General features: G+C 43.4%; 1 long non-coding RNA gene across 1 annotated transcript; it reads left to right on the top strand.

Moving 5' to 3' along the window:
- The first annotated feature begins 2,436 nt into the window (after positions 1–2,436).
- Positions 2,437–4,211, top strand: LOC109758080 (uncharacterized). The gene is made up of 4 exons (XR_012203013.1): positions 2,437–2,912; positions 2,975–3,550; positions 3,646–3,720; positions 3,801–4,211. It is a non-coding gene; the product is annotated as an uncharacterized lncRNA (long non-coding RNA).
- Positions 4,212–16,186: the final 11,975 nt, after the last annotated feature.

Genomic DNA, 16,186 nt, shown 5'->3' with positions numbered 1-16,186 from the left:
TTAGGAACATACATAAGCTTGGCAATTTTAGTTGGAGGACTTGGAGTGTTCTTTACGGAAGAAAAACTGGTTCCCAAGTTGGTAATGATACCCTCAAGTTTATCGATTCTAGTGGAATCCTGATTTATTCTTTAATTAACTATGGGTTCCTTCTTCGTAATATTTTTCAAAGTGACTCCTACTTTAGATCCATGTTGGGTAATTTGGTTGTGGATCTTTTTATCCAAATTTTCAATTAACTCTACAGTAGCAACTTTATTTTCAATAATTTCAAGTCTTTGCATTACATGCTCCAAAGTTAACATAGTTCCATTAACCAAAAGAGGTGGTGAGCCAAACAAATCTATCATAGCATTATAAGAATCAAAAGTATGGCTACCCAAGAAATTCCCTCCGGTAATGGTATCAAGGATATATCTGTACCAAGGAGTAGCGCCTACATAAAAATTGCGGAGAAGAACGGATGTAGATTGCTTCCTGGTAGATCTATTTTGAGCATTGCAAATTCTATACCAAGCGTCTTTTAGATTTTCTCCCTCCCTTTGCTTAAAATTTAGAACTTCATTCTCGGGAGACAACGGAGAAGATAGAGGACTAGCCATAACGACAAAGCAAGCGAAAAAGAGGCGAAGGGAAAAGAGAGGGCGAATAAAATGGCAAGAGTGAAGTGGGGGAGAGGAAAACGAGAGGCAAATGGCAAATAATGTATAAGGGTTTGTGATGGGTACTTGGTATGTTGACTTTTGCGTAGACTCCCCGGCAACGGCGCTAGAGATCCTTCTTACTACCGTTGGTTTTCCCTTGAAGAGGAAAGGGTGATGCAGCAAAGTAGCGTAAGTATTTCCCTCAGTTTTTGAGAACCAAGGTATCAATCCAGTAGGAGGTCATGCACAAGTCCCTCGCACCTACACAAACAAATAAATCCTCGCAACCAACGCAATAAAGGGGTTGTCAATCCCTTCACGTTCACTTACGAGAGTGAGATCTGATAGATATGATAAGATAATATTTTTGGTATTTTTATGATAAAGATGCAAAGTAAAGTAAAAGGCAATGAAAATAGCTAAGTGTTGGAAGATTAATATGATGGAAAATAGACCCGGGGGCCATAGGTTTCACTAGTGGCTTCTCTCGAGAGCATAAGTATTACGGTGGGTGAACAAATTACTGTTGAGCAATTGACAGAATTGAGCATAGTTATGAGAATATCTAGGTATGATCATGTATATAGGCATCACGTCCGAAATAAATAACCGACTCCTGCCTGCATCTACTACTATTACTCCACACATCGACCGCTATCCAACATGCATCTAGAGTATTAAGTTCATAAGAACAGAGTAACGCCTTAACTAAGATGACATGATGTAGAGGGATAAACTCATGCAATATGATATAAACCCCATCTTGTTATCCTTGATGGCAACAATACAATATGTGCCTTGCTGCCCCTACTGTCACTGGGAAAGGACACCGCAAGATTGAACCCAAAGCTAAGATCTTCTCCCATTGCAAGAAAGATCAATCTAGTAGGCCAAACCAAACTGATAATTTGAAGAGACTTGCAAAGATAACCAATCATACATAAAAGAATTCAGAGAAGATTCAAATATTGTTCATAGATAAACTTGATCATAAACCCACAATTCATCGGTCTCAACAAACACACCGCAAAAGAAGATTACATCGAATAGATCTCCACAAGAGAGGGGGGGGCATTGTATTGAGATCCAAAAAAAGAGAAGAAGTCATCTAGCTAATAACTATGGAGCCGAAGGTCTGAGGTAAACTACTCACACATCATCGGAGAGGCTATGGTGTTGATGTAGAAGCCCTCCGTGATCGATGCCCCCTCCGGCGGAGCTCCGGAAAAGGCCCCAAGATGGGATCTCACGGGTACAGAAGGTTGCGGCGGTGGAATTAGGTTTTTGGCTCCGTATCTGTTAGTTTGAGGGTACGTAGGTATATATAGGAGGAAGACGTACGCCGGTGGAGCAACGTGGGGCCCACGAGGGTGGAGGGCGCGCCCAGGGGGTAGGCGCGCCCCCCTACCTCGTGCCCTCCTGGTTGATGTCTTGACGTAGGGTCCAAGTCCTCTGGATCACGTTCGTTCCGAAAATCACGTTCCCGAAGGTTTCATTCCGTTTGAACTCCGTTTGATATTCTTTTTCTACGAAACTCTGAAATAGGCAAAAAAGAACAATTCTGGGCTGGGCCTCCGGTTAATAGGTTAGTCCCAAAAATAATATAAAAATGTATAACAAAGCCCAATAATATTGAAAACAGAATATAATATAGTATAGAACAATAAAAAATTATAGATACGTTGGAGACGTATCATACCGCTGTAGCTACAAACTAACCACCGAACTGGGTTTGCAAAAAAAAAAACCACCCACCTTATCTGTTGTTCGGGCACGAACTGCCCTCTCTCCTGTGCCCCTCCGTCCCCTCCCCACGAACGAGGCCACGACTAGTCGACCACCATCTCCTACCCCGCCGCCGCACAACCTCCACCTCCCACCCCGGCATCGCACAACCTCCTTCCCCACGCCGCCCCGCCTCCTCCTCCTCCCGGCCGGCGCCACCCCGCCTCCTCCTCCTCCCGTCCGGAGTCGCCCTGCCTCCTGCTCCTCCCGTCCGGCGGCGCCTCGCCTCCTCCTCCTCCCGTCCGGAGCCGCCCCGCCTCCTACTCCACCCGTCCGGCGCCGCCCCTCATCTCCCCCGCGCGCATCTGACCCGCAGCGCCGCCCAGCGACGGCCCCAGCCCCGCCCCGCTCCAGCCATGGCCACTGCCCCGCCATCCGTGGTGCTCCGACGCCGCCCCACCTCATGCAGCTCGGTCGCGGCCCCCGTGCAGCTCGGTCGCGGCCCGCGTCTTCGTGCAGGTTTGCCGGCCACCGCTTTCCTCTGCTGGCCTCCCTCATCGTCAGCCACGACGCCGCAACCACCAACCTCGACCGGTGACGGCCAGGCACGCCCCGGTAGCCAGATCTGGCTCCACCTTCTCCCCTCCTCTGTTGCAGGCCTCCTCTCCCTGTTGAGATCGGTACACACCGATTCGTCTCGCCAGTGCATGCTCCCGGCGGCGGATCCGGGCCCGCAATCGTCCCCAGCGCGCCTCCCGTGTGCCTCACGCGGCGGATCCGGGCCGGCAACCGCCGCCCTAGTGCAGCTCGGTTGCGCCTCCATATGCAGCTCGATTTTGTCCTTGTGGACACTGGCCACCGCGGCATCGGGGCGGAATCCCCCTCCTCTCTTCACTCTTCTCCATGGACGCGAGCCGATGAGCACCCCTCTGCCTCCCAACAACCCCCCTGGCCGGCACCTCCATCCTCAGCCCGCGATGGTTATCAACAGTGAGCCGCCCCGACCCCCGACGGTGACCAGATCAAAAAGGGACGTCAGGTCCGTCTGTATCATAGGGCGCCCTAGGCTGCCGCTTCACTGGCTGCGCACAGTCACCGTCTCCAGCGCGCGGTTCCAGCAGCAGGGGCCCGGGGAGCGCCTCTCTCTCACCACCGTGGCATCTTGGAGACAGCGGCTTGCAGTTCGCCAAACAATTTTTGTGTATTTTTTCATATTATTGCTGTTGATTTGGGTGAACTCAGTTTCTAATGAAGTTTGTTAAATCTCTCTATGTAGTTCGGCCGCCGCCGACATGAGGTTCACTTCGCCATGGTAGCCCCCAAAATCAACTCAGTTGTGTGCAGTTCCCAGGTGCTGAGTGTGCGGTTTGATTTTTTTCCTCCAAAAGATGTGCACTGGTGAAGTTCATTGTTGATGTATCACTAGTGCAGTTTTCAGATGGGTGCTACTACCTTCTGCACTACTTCTTTGATCCACTATGGAGGCAAAAAACAAGAGAAGGAAACATTCTTGTTTAGAAGACCACTTGTGAATTTGATGTGTTCAAGAGCGAGTTGTACAGATTTGTGTCCTTGAAGGAAACTAGTACTTGTGAACAAAAGTTCACTCGAGCACAGACGTCCAAACAGTTTGGGTGTGTAGATTTTTAGTGTTTGGATGCATTATTTTTTGACACATTTCACTCGCTTGCATGTGCAGTAAGAGACTACAAAAGAAAATGCAGTGCACTCTGGTCTAAAAAATGAAGTCCACTCCGAAGGACTCTACAGTACACCATTTATAGAAAAGTGTATTTAAAAAGTGTATTTGTTTTTCAGGTATGAAGTGTTGTTTTTCAGGCACATGTATATCATTTTATTTAAAAAGAGTATTCCCTGGATGCATGCAAGGGGAGTCGACGGCGGCACCAACGCCCCAAGGAAGAGCAGTAGGCAGCGCTTTGCATTTCAGAAAAAAATGCTTTTGGATTTTTGCTGTCAGTTTTGGTGTATTCAGCCCAGAAGATTTCCTAGTGCAGTCCGGTGATTACTAATGCAAGGTTTTGGGCATGTTTTGCGTACAGTCCCGAGGGTGTAGGCATGCCGTTCACTTGGAGCATCCTGGCTGTTCATTTTGTGCAAATTCACTTCTTTTTTAGAAAACGAGGAAACACATGATGCAGTATTACTTTTTTAGAAAAGGAGGAAACACATAATGCAGTACACTAACCTTGATCATGTAGTATAGTAACCTTGATCATGTAGTCCGCATGCGTCTAAACAAATTGAGGGGTGCCCATGTGAAACCACAACACAAGGTTAAATTTCAGGGTACACACGGTGGTGGATAAAAACAAAAAAAAGAAACCAAGCAAAAAAAACAGTGTGGTTCACTCGCCTTGTCCTTGCGGTTCACTCGCCTCGTCCTTGCAGTGCGGAAGAATTTCTAAAATTAAAGAGAACAAAAAATGTGTGTGGTTCATTTTGCAGTGCGTTTGGCCCTCGGATGTGGTTCACTTTTGAGAGTGATGATGTTCATTTGCCCCTAACATGAAAAATGCAAAAAAAGGTGAAACTACAAGATCGTAATGCGGCTCACTTCGGTATATGTCGCGGTTCACTTGCCCTTGTCTTTGCGGTCCACTCTTGTTCATAAAAGAAAGTTGAAAAAAGACAAGAAAAACTCGTATGAGAAAATTTAAATCCGGCAAAAGAAACCATGAAGTTCACTTGACTGTCTAATGCAGTGCGGTTTTCAGTCTGGAGCAGTGCGCTCTTCTGTCTCATGCAGTACATACGACGATTTTGGGTCACGAAAAAACAGTGTCCGCATTTCGTTAAAATCAAAATTGCTCTTAAATCATAAGGAATTAGAGAGAGTGTTCTACATGAAAAAGTTGCGCCTCATCGGTATCTTTCGAACGGCGTATAATTTGAATCATTCCGACGAGCGGTTTGTAAAAATTTCACGAAAAACGACCGCTGCCACTCGTCGTCCGTCGCACCATTTTCAAAATTAACTTAAAATCGTAAGGAATCTCAAAACAATTTCTACATATGAAAGTTGCGCCTTGTCCATAGCTTTCCAATGACGTATTACACGCCTCGTTTCGATACAAAAACTAGAGCGAAAACAGTACGGAAAATTGAAAAAATTTCAAAAAAACGTAATTCCGCGATTTAGTAAATTTGAAACTGCTCTTAAACCATCACGAATTAGAGAAAATAATAGGTATGAAAAAGATGCGCCTCGACGATATCTTTCCAACGGCGTATCATTTGCTTTATTCCGATGAGCGGTTTAGAAAAAATGACGAAAATACGCTCGCTGCCACTCGTCATCCGCCGCACAGTTTTTCAAACTGCTCTTAAAACGCGAGGAATCTCGAAAAGTGTTCAACATGGCGAAGTTGCGCCTAATCCATAGCTTTCCAATGGTATATTATACGCCTTGTTCTGATAAACGGTTAAAAAATTAGAGCGAAAACAATACCGGAAAAACACTGCGTGCAGTTTTTTCCGACACAAAGTTCACTAGTTTGTATTGCAGTGCTCTTGCTATAGAAAGTGCAGTGCTCTCGCATTGAATGTGCAGCACGAAAGTGTTATCAGAATAACTATTTTGCTAATATTAGCAGAATAGACCGGCTATATATATATATATATATATATATATATATATATATATATATATATATATATATATATATGTGTGTGTGTGTGTGTGTGTGTGTGTGTGTGTGTGTGTGTGTGTGTGTGTGGGAGGGGGCGCCTAGCACACCCAAGATCAATTTTTAGTCGTGTGCGGTAGCCCCTTCCACCGTTTACACCCCCGGTCATATTTTCGTAGTGCTTAGGCGAAGCCTTGCGGAGATCACTTCACCATCACCGTCACCACACCATCGTGCTGACGGAACTCATCTACTACCTCGGCGCCTTGCTGGATCAAGAAGACGAGGGACGTCAGCGAGCTGAACGTGTGCAGAACGCGGAGGTGTCGTGCGTTCGGTACTTGATCGGTTGAAGCGCGAAGAAGTTCGACTACATCACCCGCGTTGTGAAACGCTTCCGCTTACGGTCTGTGAGGGTACGTAGACACACTCTCCCCCTCGTTGCTATGCATCTCCATGGATAGATCATTGCGTGTGCATAGATTTTTTTTGTTTTCCATGCAACGTTTCCCAACAGCTACCATCACTCTAGATTTATGCATGCACTCCTTACATAATCTCACTATGTTTTATTCCTATGCATGTTAGTTATTGTACACAATGGTACTGAACATGTAGAGCAAACGAGACGAGCCTTGCGTGCAATAAAATTTCATGCAGACGTCGCTCCATGGTGCGCGCAAAGGCATCCCCCTCCCCCATTCCAGATTGTAATCAAGAGGATGATAACTGTTCAGAGGGGGATTCAGAGGGAGCAGACCACTCCTATTTACCCCTTGAGGTCTTTGCTCTAACTTGCCATGCTGATGTTGGTCATATCATGCATATGGCGCCTTGCATTGCTTACTTTATACACTAAAAATGTCATCTGCTTAGTTTAGACATGCTTAGTGTGAATGCCATCTGTTTACTTACTATATCATATATGTGAATTATGCAATACCATCTTGTTTAGCCCGGCATCATATATGTGAATTTTGCAATGCCATCCTGCTTAGCCAGTCATCTTATATGTGAATTATATCATGCCATCCTTTTTATTACGTAGTACATTTGTCAACAATGTAAGTACATTCAACTACTCTTCCTGTGCATCAGCCATTTGACACGGTGATGGAAAAATCTGGAGTGAAAACAAGGTCTTCAGAGCAGACAATGCTATCTCACGAAGCGCATATCTTGCTGGTTACGGAAAGCTCCTCAGAGGAGGATTCAGAGACAGATGACCTGTCCTATTTCCCCCCGAGGTGCATGCTCTTAACTTGGCATGGTTATCTTGCTCATATCGTGCATATGGTGTCCTGCCTTGCTATGTCATTTGCTTAGTTTATACATTCTTTGTGTGAATGCCACCTATTTAGTGTCTAATTACCATATATATGTGAATTATGCAATGCCATCTTGTTGCAAGGCATTATATATGTGAATTATGCAATGCTATCTTGTTGCAAGGCATTATGTATGTGAATTATGCAATGCCATGTTGTTTAGCCAAGCATCATATATGTGAATTATATCATGCCATCCTTTTTTTGTATCACGTATTCCATTTGTCGACAATGTTCTTATATTCAACTACCCTTCCTGTGCATCAGTCATTTGAATTGGTGATGGAAAAATCTGGAGTGGAAACAAGGTCTTTAGAGCAGACAATGCTACCTGCTGAAGCAGATATCTTGCGGGTTACAGATAGCTCCTCAGAGGACGATTCAGAGACATATGACCAGTCCTATTTTCCCCCTGAGATGTATGCTCAGACTTGGCACGGTTATATTACTCATATCATGTGTATTTTGTCTTGCATTGCTTAGTTTTTACATCATATACAAAATATTGAATGCCATCTACTTAGTTTAGACATCATATATGCGATTGCCATCTACTTACTTGCTTAGTACATAAATCATATACAATATTTGAATTATATCATGCCATCATGTTTACATATACAACATGTATCTGAACTACGCCATGCCATCCCATTTAATAAAGACATCATATTAGTTATATCATCTCATCCTGTTTACATAGTCATCATTTTTTGAATTTTGTCATTCTATCCATGAATTATATCATGCCATCTGGTTTCCATAGACGGCATGTATGTGAACTATAGCATACCAACCACTTTAATAGACACATCATTTAGTTATATCACGTCGTCCTGTTTACATAGTCATCATATTTTGAATTATGTCATTGTATCCTGTTTAGTTAGCCATCATATATGTGAAATTGTGTCATGCTATCCTGTTTAGTTAGCCATCATATATTTGAAATTGTGTCATGCTATGTTGTTTGATTAGACAATATAAATGTGAATTATTTCATGCCCTCTTTTATTCCCCACTATCCATTGCACGTGTCTATCATACAATGTTTGTACATTCAATTACTTTTCTTGTTTATCAGCCATCTGAATTGGAGGGGGTGATGGCAGTATCTAAGGGAGTAAAAATAGGTCTTCAGAAAAGATAGTGCTACCCGTCGTTGCAGATAGAACTACGGTTGTACTTGCCCAAGAACCAGCCCTACCACACATAACCCAGACTCCTGCAGATTGTACCCCTACCCAGTTCGACAGACAACCAGCAACACCTCTTCTAACCCCAACCCCAGCAGATAGTAACCCAGTTCCGGTTGACACAACACCGTCTCCACCACAGAGCACCCAAACACGAGCAGTTAGTAAGGCAACTGCAGTGCCCAAAGCACGAGGACCACCACTCCGAACCCCAACTCAACGCTTAAAGCAAAAGAAGAATTGTTCTCAGGTCAGGTTCCGTAGCTATGGTTCATACTCCTTTGCTCTTGCATTACTGTATTTACTTATACCAACTAATTTCAAATGTGAAGGATGCAATTGAAACTCCAATGGCGCAACATGTATGTTTTAAACCTGTTTCTTTAACTGGTTTGCTATTGTAACTTGCACTATGTTGATTTCAGTTTCAATTGAATAAACAGTAATGTTCTCATGTCATGCTGTGTGGTTTCCCGCACTTATATTCTATCTATGTTGCTTTGTCTTAAACATATATGATTTGAACTGTCTCTATCTTGATTTGACAACATACACTAGAATGATATAGACCATACAGTGACCATAGTACATAGATATATGTTTGTTTCATGTTGTTATCCTATCCACCTTACCGCCGAACTGGTTTACCAAAATGAGTTTCATATACAACATGGTAAACCTGTGATGTGTCTGCTTGTTTCTCTTTTAGAATGCGGACAAAATATTGGAGAAGAGTACCCCGTTATGCAGTGGTAGAGGAAGTAATGCAGATAAGGTTCAAGATAGTGAGACATCCGTATTGGTCTCCAAGAAAGCTGATAAAAACTATCTTAAAGACAGTGAGACAACCCCAAAGTCCTATCTTGATGTAGTGTTCTAGCTACTGACCACTATTGCTGGCACAAGCTCTTCGAACTCTCTGCCTGAATCAGTTCGGCTTCTTGAGTCTCAACTTCAAGTTGAAAGAAATCGATCAGATGTGCTGCCACAGGAAGCCAAATGACTGAGGAAGTCCATGCAAAATTCAGATGCCTAATTTCTGGTGCAACAATAAGCGCTGGAGGAAAGCGCAAAACAAGAGAAAGTTAATAAGCTTGCTAAGCATCTTGCCAGCAGGTTGGGTACCCAGGATATTGTTTCTTGAGCTCTTCTGAAGTGGTTTCAGTTCCGGACTTGTTTTGCTGCGGCGTTTATTTGCACTGGTCGCCAACTTTGACAACCAGTGTATGTGATATGCTGCATTGTTCCCTATATTTGCACTGGTGGCGAACTTTGATGCCCAGTGGATGTAATATGTGTAATAGCCGTAATAGCCTAGCGTTAGTTGGTTGCTTATTTATTTCCTTATTGTCTTGTTTAGTTGTTTGCTTGTAGTCACTGCGTCTTTTTCCACGTTTTTCTAGTGGCCACAATAACCTATTTTTTATAACTAGGCCACAATAACCATGGGCAACATACGGACCATTGTAACCATGGTCCTGCTACCTGCTGTAGTGACCATGGGCCTCCTATGGGCCGTAGAATCCATGGGCCTTCGACGGGTCGTATAATTAATGGGCCTTCTACGGGCTGCATGGTCGATTGGCCAAACATGGTCCGTACTATAAGGATCCGCAAAATGGGCCGTAAACGGGCTAGAGAGGAAATCGTGTGTTTATGGCCCGACTATAACGGGTCGTTAATCGACCGAAATGTATAACGGGCTTAATTCTACCGACATGCATCACGAGTCGTTAATGGGCCGTATTTGATGACGCTATGGAAACAGCCCAACGGGTTAACGGGCTATAAACGGGCTGACTGTAACCACTGGCTGAATTTGGCCCACAAGCGGAACATGCCAGTAAAGGACCGTAAGCAACCGAATGCTGGAAACGAGCCCAAGAATAAATGGGCCCTTAGATGGCCGAAAGGTAACACGGGCTGGAAATGGCCCAACGCAATAATGGGCCGTTAATGGGAGTAAAGAGATACACTATTCATTGTAGGCCTGTTTCACCATGGGCCTTTAATGGGCCCAGAGTTACGAAGGGCCTCGTGTGGGCCGAAAGACGTCACGGGCCATACATGGGCCGGAAGGTACAACGGGCTGGAATCATATTGGATGGCCGAGATGACGCTACTGGGCCCAATTCGGATAGGCCATAACAGGCCGTGAGTTAGCAGGCTGTAAATGGGCTATATGCAAACAGGCTGTTAACAGGCTTTCCGTGGGCCGGCCCGCTACCTTTTGACCAGGTCAAACGGGCCGGCCTTTTCACCTGAATGGGCCTCTGTCGGGCCGAGCCACGTGTCGACTTGTCATAGGCGTGTCCCGTCCATTGGTTGGATGACATCTGTCCCGAGGCTAAGCTGACACGTGGATCCTCCGACGTACCAGAATTTTACACGTGGAAAATCCTCATTGGTCTGGGCTGTTAACAGGTTATCGGATCCAAAATGGAACCCGATAGGTTAACAGTGACCCATTACAGTGGATGCCACGTGTCAGTCACCCTTGACGAAAACACTTCCATGACGCACCATTTATCATCATGGAAGTGGACACTTCCGTGATGATAATTTTGGTATTGTCATGGAACACTTATTCGACAGCACAGGTATGACTATCTTGATTTTGTCATAAAATCGTCACGAATGTACATGCATGACAGAAAACGCGATCTACTGTGAGAAACACGTATCATCACGGAAGTGTATTTTATTTGTAGTGTGAGCTGCCTGGGCGCGTGGGCTGGAGGCGTACGTCAAGGTCGTCCGCGAGCTTCTTGACGATGGTGAACTTGTCGAGGAAGCCGACGAGGACCTCGTCAAACAAGGAGACAAAGTTCTCGTCCAAGAGGCCTCTCGCCCTGGCGGCCTCAAGCATGACCTGGAGACGTTCCTCGGTGCTGGGCTACAGGCCGGCATCATGGACCATCTGGCACAACCGGCTCATGCTCGCGCACATCGCCTCCATGGGTCTAGCTTCTTGTCAACTGATCTTGCGATTGGAGTGATCACTCTTGCCCTTGGTTATGGTGCGTAGGATTTCATAGATTGGACTGGCGGGGAGCCTTTATATGAGAAGTGCAGACTGCGCGGCATTCACGTGTGTGTTGGCCATCTACTCCTCGGCCCTCCCTCCGTACCGGTGTAGTATAGTCATCTCACCGAGACCAAGTTGGGGAAAAATGAGAGAACTTTGATGTTTACTAGTATTTTGTAATTAATTTCATTGCATGCGGAGAATTGAGCACTGCATGTTGTGCTAAGTAGTCTCAAGTAATTGAATGCATACTGCTACCTCTTGAGCACTGCGTTGGTTTTCCCTTGAAGAGGAAAGGGTGATGTAGCAAAGTAGCGTAAGTATTCCCCTCAGTTTTTGAGAACCAAGGTATCAATCCAGTAGGAGGCCACGCACAAGTCCCTCGCACCTACACAAACAAATAAATCCTCGCAACCAACGCAATAAAGGGGTTGTCAATCCCTTTACGGTCACTTACGAGAGTGAGATCTGATAAGATAATATTTTTGGTATTTTTATGATAAAGATGCAAAGTAAAGTAAAAGGCAATGAAAATAGCTAAGTGTTGGAAGATTAATATGATGGAAAATAGACCCGAGGGCCATAGGTTTCACTAGTGGCTTCTCTCGAGAGCATAAGTATTACGGTGGGTGAACAAATTACTGTTGAGCAATTGACAAAATTGAGCATAGTTATGAGAATATCTAGGTATGATCATGTATATAGGCATCACGTCCGAGACAAGTAGACCGACTCCTGCCTGCATCTACTACTATTACTCCACACATCGACCGCTATCCAGCATGCATCTAGAGTATTAAGTTCATAAGAACAGAGTAACGCCTTAAGTAAGATGACATGATGTAGAGGGATAAACTCATGCAATATTATATAAACCCCATCTTGTTATCCTCGATGGCAACAATACAATACGTGCCTTCCTGCCCCTACTGTCACTGGGAAAGGACACCGCAAGATTGAACCCAAAGCTAAGCACTTCTCCCATTGCAAGAAAGATCAATCTAGTAGGCCAAACCAAATTGATAATACGAAGAGACTTGCAAAGATAACCAATCATACATAAAAGAATTCAGAGAAGATTCAAATATTGTTCATAGATAAACTTGATCATAAACCCACAATTCATCGGTCTCAACAAACACACTGCAAAAGAAGATTACATCGAATAGATCTCCACAAGAGAGGGGGAGAACATTGTATTGAGATCCAAAAAGAGAGAAGAAGCCATCTAGATAATAACTATGGACCCGAAGGTCTGAGGTAAACTACTCACACATCATCGGAGAGGCTATGGTGTTGATGTAGAAGCCCTCCATGATCGATGCCCCCTCCGGGGGAGCTCCGGAAAAGGCCCCAAGATAGGATCTCACTGGTACAGAAGGTTGCGGCGGTGGAATTAGGTTTTTGGCTCCGTATCTGGTAGTTTGGGGGTACGTAGGTATATATAGGAGGAAGAAGTACGTCGGTGGAGCAACGTGGGGCCCACGAGGGTGGAAGGCGCGCCCAGGGGGGGTAGGCGCGCCCCCTACCTCGTGCCCTCCTGGTTGATGTCTTGACGTAGGGTCCAAGTCCTCTGGATCACGTTCGTTCCGAAAATCACGTTCCCGAAGGTTTCATTCCGTTTGGAGTCCGTTTGATATTCTTTTTCTGCGAAACTCTGAAATAGGCAAAAAACAGCAATTCTGGGCTGGGCCTCCGGTTAATAGGTTAGTCCCAAAAATAATATAAAAGTGTATAACAAAGCCCAATAATGTCCAAAACAGAATATAATATAGCATGGAACAATAAAAAATTATAGATACGTTGGAGACGTATCAAGCATCCCCAAGCTTAATTCCTGCTCGTCCTCGAGTAGGTAAATGATAAAAACAAATTTTTTGATGTGGAATGCTACTTGGCATATTTTCAATGTAATTCTCTTAATTGTGGTATGAATATTCAGATCCGAAAGATTCACGATAAAAGTTTAATATTGACATAAAAATAATAATACTTCAAGCATACTAACTAAGCAATTATGTCTTCTCAAAATAACATGGCCAAAGAAAGTTATCCCTACAAAATCTTATAGTCTGGCTATGCTCGATCTTCACCACACAAAGTATTTAAATCATGCACAACCCCGATGACAAGCCAAGCAATTGTTTCATACTTTTAATGTTCTCAAACTTTTTTAATCTTCATGCAATACATGAGCGTGAGCCATGGACATAACACTATATGTGGAATAGAATGGTGGTTGTGGAGAAGACAAAAAGGGAGAAGATAGTCTCACATCAACTAGGCATATCAACGGGCTATGGAGATGCCCATTAATTGATATCAATGTGAGTGAGTAGGGATTGCCATGCAACGGATGCACTAGAGCTATAAGTATATGAAAGCTCAACAAAAGAAACTAAGTGGGTGTGCATCCAACTCGCTTGCTCACGAAGACCTAGGGCATTTTGAGGAAGCCCATCATTGGAATATACAAGCCAAGTTCTATAATGAAAAAATCCCACTAGTATATGAAAGTGATATCATAGGAGACTCTCTATCATGAAGATCATGGTGATACTTTGAAGCACAAGTGTGGTAAAAGGATAGTAACATTGTCCCTTCTCTCTTTTTCTCTCATTTTTTTATTTGGGACTTTTCTCTTTTTTTATGGCCTCTTTTTTTTAGTTCGGAGCCTCATCCCGACTTGTGGGGGAATCATAGTCTCCATCATCCTTTCCTCACTTGGGATAATGCTCTAAAAATGATGATCATCACACTTTTATTTTCTTACAACTCAACAATTATAACTCAATACTTAGAACAAAATATAACTCTATGTGAATGCCTCCGGCGGTGTACCGGGAATGAATCAAGAGTGACATGTATGAAAGAATTATGAACGGTGGCTTTGCCACAAATACGATGTCAACTACATGATCATGCGAAGCAATATGACAATGATGGAGCGTGTCATAGTAAATGGAACGGTGGAAAGTTGCATGGCAATATATCTCGGAATGGCTATGGAAATGCCATGATAGGTAGGTATGGTGGCTGTTTTGAGGAAGGTATATGGTGGGTGTATGATACCAGCGAAAGGTGCGCGGTATTAGGGAGGCTAGCAATGGTGGAAGGAAGAAAAGTGCACATAATCCTTGGACTCAACATTAGTCATAAAGAACTCATATACTTATTGCAAAAATGTACAAGTCATCAAAGGAAAGTATTACGCACATGCTCCTTGGAGGATAGATTGGTAGGGAAAGACCATCGCTCGTCCCCGACCTCCACTCATAAGGAAGACAATCAATAAATAAATCATGCTCCGACTTCATCACATAACAGTTCACCATATGTGCATGCTACGGGAATCACAAACTTTAACACAAATATTTCTCAAATTCAAAACTACTGAACTAGCATGACTCTAATATCACCATCTTCATATCTCAAAATAATTATCAAGCATCAAACTTCTCATAATATTCAACACACTCATAAGAATTTTTTTACTAATCTCGAATGCCTAACATAGTTAAAGCAAACTACCATGCTGTTTTGTAGGACTCTCAAAATAATCTAAGTGAAGCATGAGAAAATAATAGTTTCTATAAAACAAATCCACTTCCGTGCTCTAAAAGATATAAGTGAAGCACTAGAGCAAAAACTATATAACTCAAAAGATATAAGTGAAGCACATAGAGTATTCTAACAATTTCCGAATCATGTGTGTCTCTCTCAAAAGGTGTGTACAGCAAGGATGATTGTCGTAAACTAAATAGCAAAGACTCAAATAATACAATACGCTCCAAGCAAAACACATATCATGTGGTGAATAAAAATATAGCTCCAAGTAAAGTTACCGATGGAAGTAGACAAAAGAGGGGATGCCTTCAGGAGCATCCCCAAGCTTTGGCTTTTAGGTGTCCTTAGATTATCTTGGTGTGCCATGGGCATCCCCAAGCTTAGGCTCTTGCCACTCCTTGTTCCATAATCCATCAAATCGTTTACCCAAAACTTGAAAACTTCACAACACAAAACTTAACAGAAAATCTCGTGAGATCCGTTAGCGAAAGAAAACAAAACACCACTTCAAGGTACTGTAATGAACTTATTATTTATTTAAATTGGTGTTAAACCTACTGTATTCCAACTTCTCTATGGTTTATAAACTATTTTACTAGCCCTAGAATCATCAAAATAAGCAAACAACACACGAAAAACAGAATCTGTCAAAAACAGAACATTCTGTAGTAATCTGTAACTAACGCAAACTTCTGGAACTCCAAAAATTCAGCCAAAATAGGACGACCTAGATAATTTGTTTATTGATCAGCAGCAATTGGAATCAATATTTTATCACGTTCTGGTGATTTTTAACAATTATTTTCGTGAACAGAAAGTTTCTGCAATTTTCAGCAAGATCAAATAACTATCATCCAAGAAGATCCTATAGGTTAAACTTGCCACAAACACTAATTAAAACATAAAAACATAAAAACACATCTAAACAGAGGCTAGATCAAATATTTATTCCTAAACAGAAGCAAAAGGCAAAAAACTAAAAATAAAATTGGGTTGCCTCCCAACAAGCGCTATCGTTTAACGCCCCTAGCTAGGCATAATAGCAAGG

This window comes from Aegilops tauschii, chromosome 2 (genome assembly GCF_002575655.3).
Source record: "Aegilops tauschii subsp. strangulata cultivar AL8/78 chromosome 2, Aet v6.0, whole genome shotgun sequence".
In the NCBI taxonomy this organism is placed as follows: domain Eukaryota; kingdom Viridiplantae; phylum Streptophyta; class Magnoliopsida; order Poales; family Poaceae; genus Aegilops; species Aegilops tauschii.
Note: the sequence above shows the minus strand (reverse complement) of the source record. Positions and strands in the feature narration are given on the sequence as shown.